At 49.0% G+C, this 3,888-nt stretch overlaps 1 pseudogene; it reads left to right on the forward strand.

Annotated features, from left to right (window-relative positions):
* The first annotated feature begins 993 nt into the window (after positions 1-993).
* On the forward strand, positions 994-2,146 carry LOC103887838 (annotated as a pseudogene).
* The last annotated feature ends 1,742 nt before the right edge of the window (positions 2,147-3,888 follow it).

Genomic DNA, 3,888 nt, shown 5'->3' on the forward strand with positions numbered 1-3,888 from the left:
AGCTCAGCCTGTTGAAGGAATGAAGTGTGGCTGGCGCTCAGTGAGAAAGAAGAAGAGGAGAAGAAAAGAATAAGTGGGGCAAGGTACAGGATATTGGGTTTTATTCCAAGTGCACTTATTCATATGAAACTTGTCATTCCCACTAGATTACAAGCTTCAAGAGGGCCGCGACTCTCTCTTACTCACTCAACACCTAGTCTGCATTCCAGGGCATCTACTAGCTGCCTTCTCTTTTTCTTTGAGGCTGGTCTTCTTCTGGCCCTTCTATAGTATGGTGAGCCAGCCTCCAAGATGACTGCCAATGACCCTTGCCTCCTTTTGTAATCCCCTTTCACATTGAATCAGGGCTGGACTTTTGTGGCCAGTAAAAGAGGGTAGAATTAATAGTGTATGATGTTCAAGGCTAGGTTATAAAAGTCATTCCAGCACCCACATTGGTCTCTTGGATTTCTTGCTCTGGGGGAGGCCAGCTGCCATGGGAACACTCAGGCAGCAATGTGGAGAGTCCCACATGGAGAGGAACTGAGTCCCTGGACAAGAGCCAGCAACCAATTTGTCATTCATGTGTATGAGCCACCTTGGAAGTGGATCCTCCTATCCTAGTAAAGCCTTCAGATGATTGTAGCCCCAGCTGATATATTATTGCAAGTGCATGAGAGACCTTGAGCCAGAACTGCCCAGCGGAGACCTCCTTAAATTCCTGAACAGCAGAAACCATGAGAGATAGTAAATTATTATGTTAAGCTGTTAAATTTTGGGTGATTTGTTACACATCCTTAAGAACCCAGAACGCATAGTATAAGGTCATGTATGAAGTAATGGGATGAAAACGACCATGAGAAACTGCTTAAAAGGGATGCTTTTCATATGGGACAGATCAGGGAACTCCTAAGACAAGGGGTGGGCTCACATCATTCCTTGGGGACATCTAAGAGTCAGGTCTGAATGAAAGATCATTGGTGAGGTCATTTAAAAGTAAATGTGGCCCTTTCCCCTGGCTGGCAGTGCAGAGGCTGCACCATGCCTAGAGTTACTGTAAAAGACGTGGACCAGCAGGAGCTCGTCAGAGCTCTGGCAGCCTTTCTCAAAAAGTTCGGGAAGCTGAAAGTCCCCAAATGGGTGGCCAAGCACAAAGAGCTTGTTCCCTGTGATGAGAACTGGTTCTGCACACGAGCTGCTTCCACAGCACGGCATCTGTACCTCCGGGGTGGCGCTGGGGTTGACTCCATGATCAAGATCAATGGGGGACGTCAAAGAAATGGCGCCATGCCCAGTCACTTCAGCCAAGGCTCCAAGAGTGTGGCCCACCGGGTCCTCTAAGCCCTGGAGGGGCTGAAAATGGTGGAAAAGGGCCAAGATGGGGGCTGCAAACTGACACCTTGGGGACAGACAGATGTGGACAGAATTGCCGGAGAGGTGGCAGTTGCCAACAGGAAGCATTAGAACAAACCATGCCAGGTTAAATTGCCTCGTTTGTAAAAATAAATAAATAAATAATAAATAAATAAATAAATAAATGTGGAGGGCAGAATTTATCCATTATTATCCCTTGTGAAGGAGACAAAAGCCAGGGGATTCAAAGTATGTAAGAACCTAGAACCTGTGTAACTTCCCTAGGTTTGTTGTTTCTGTTACCCTGGTCTAGTTATCCAGGGTGAAAAGCTCTTGAATGTTTGTCTGGGGTAACAAAGAAAAGGGGAGAGGGTTTAGGAAATAGGAATTGCCCCACTCCAAAGCTGCTTCAGCAGGTAGCTACCGGAAGAGGAAAGTAGGCCTTGGGACTTGCTGAGGGAATCAAGTTGAAGACAGAGAGTCTGACTGGGCCTGAGGCAGGCCCCCAGGCTAAGAGTTGAAAGGCCACTGCCCAGTGTGTTGAATAAATTGAGCCAGGTTCAGTCATTTCCTGGGGCATAGGCATATCTGCCACCTTCCAAATCTGTCTTCTCCAAGAGAATCTTCCTCTTGTAGGAGCTGGTACCTTGCAAGTGAAAATGTGAAGTAATCTCCAACAGCTGTGGGAGGTGAATGTCCAGCAAAGTATTTATCCTCAAACAACCCCCTCCTGGAACATTTGTCTGGCTATGTATTTCTGTAATTAATTGATGTTGTTCAGTTAAGGTCTATTAAATTCTTGTCTGAAAATAAATGTTATCTGGAACTCCATGTGTTAAAACAATAAAAGCAGTGCTGTTCCAGTTAAGGTGGGAACGGGAAAGGGGTGCTGAGTCCTGCTTCCCCTCACCTTTGCCTCATCCACCCACCCCTTAGTATCCCCAAGGCCTTTCCTAGGAGCCCCAGCATTCTGAAAATTATAGTTTGAAAACAACAGATTGAGGATATTGTGGCACCTGCTACATCGTTTTATAATAATCTGCTATTTATGATTATTTATGCCACTGTTTTCTTCCACTACTGCAAATAAACAGATTCATCTTCCTCAGATACCATCTCATCATGTATTTCTCATGCTTAAGGCCTCTAGGAAGATTCTGCTTCTCAGAAGTTGAAGTCAGAGGGGCTTAAAGATGGCTGGTACTTGCCTGCTCCATAAAGAAGAACCTGAATAGTGAGTAGATAATCACATTTCAAATAGGTCATCCAAAAAAGAATGCTGGAATTCAACAGACACGTGTCAGGAAACACCTAAGGCAAGGAATAAAAGGGGAGCAAGGCAGTCTCCTCAGCCAGGATCAGCTAGGCGTCTGCAGAGACTCCCCAGTGTGGGGAAAAGGACAGTGAGAGATGCCTCATGGTCCATATTCTTACCATGGACTCCTGCAGTCCTAGCCATGGTACAGCCGCTGACCCACGGGGACCCTGAGACTAAAACAGAGAGCTTCCTGGGGACCACACAATGGCACTGCCCCAGAGAGGGAGTTCACACTGGATTCCACACACCCCTAAGGCATCAGCAGCTCCTGTAAGGTGCTATTTTGAGAGCCCAACACCAGGCAAATGGCACTCTCCCTGGGGCCCAGCAGTGCCTGCATCTCCATGGCCCTAGTGCCCACTGAGATTCCCCACCTGTAGCTACCACCACAGCCGGCTGCTGCCACTGAGGCTGAAGTGCAGGCCACTGGCTGTGACCCCACTCCCTCCAGAAGCAGAGCCACTGCACATTTTCACACCCCCAGACAGAATCCTCTGCCCATAGCGGTTGTTACTATGCTGCTGGGGCTAAAGTGTGAGTGAAAGGGCTGCTGCCATTAGGTCTGAAGCATAAGCCAAGCTCGCCTACATATAACTGCTGCCACTGAAAACAACTTCGCCCTTCCCAGGAGCAGGGCCATAATGCAGTTGCTGCTGCCCCCAACCTAAGCATTCTGCTGGGGGTCTGGGGATCCCTCTGTTTCTGCCTATCACAGCCAGTGCCAGGACGCACCATTATTGTGGGGAGCTGACTACAAGCCTGCTCAGGCTGGCTTTCCCCTAATCCATGCCAGAGCACACCGTCTGTGGGCCTCAGGTTCATCTAGCCCAGTCCACTAGTGTCAGCACCTGAACACTCCTCCTGGGGGCCTGAGGTTGGCCCCACCCACCCTTCCACTACCACCACAGCTGGCACTTACTTGCACACAACACCTGCAGACCTGGAGACTAGACTGCCCAGCCCATTGCAGCCACTGCCAACACCACTGCATACTGCTTGGGACCCAGAGAATTGTCTCACCACTGCCACTGCCACCACTCACAACATGCCTACTGTCCAGGTTCCTGAGAAGCCTGGCAGCCAACCACTGCCACCAGCATATGAACAAGCCAGCTGGAAGCCCAAGAATCAGCATGCTTGGACCTGCTAACATTGGTGCCAGCATATGCCACCCTGGGGCTTAAGGACAGACACACTCAGCCTACCACTGTCACCATTAGGTCCCAAAGATTGGCCCA

Source organism: Papio anubis, chromosome 1 (assembly GCF_008728515.1).
Source record: "Papio anubis isolate 15944 chromosome 1, Panubis1.0, whole genome shotgun sequence".
In the NCBI taxonomy this organism is placed as follows: Eukaryota; Metazoa; Chordata; class Mammalia; order Primates; family Cercopithecidae; genus Papio; species Papio anubis.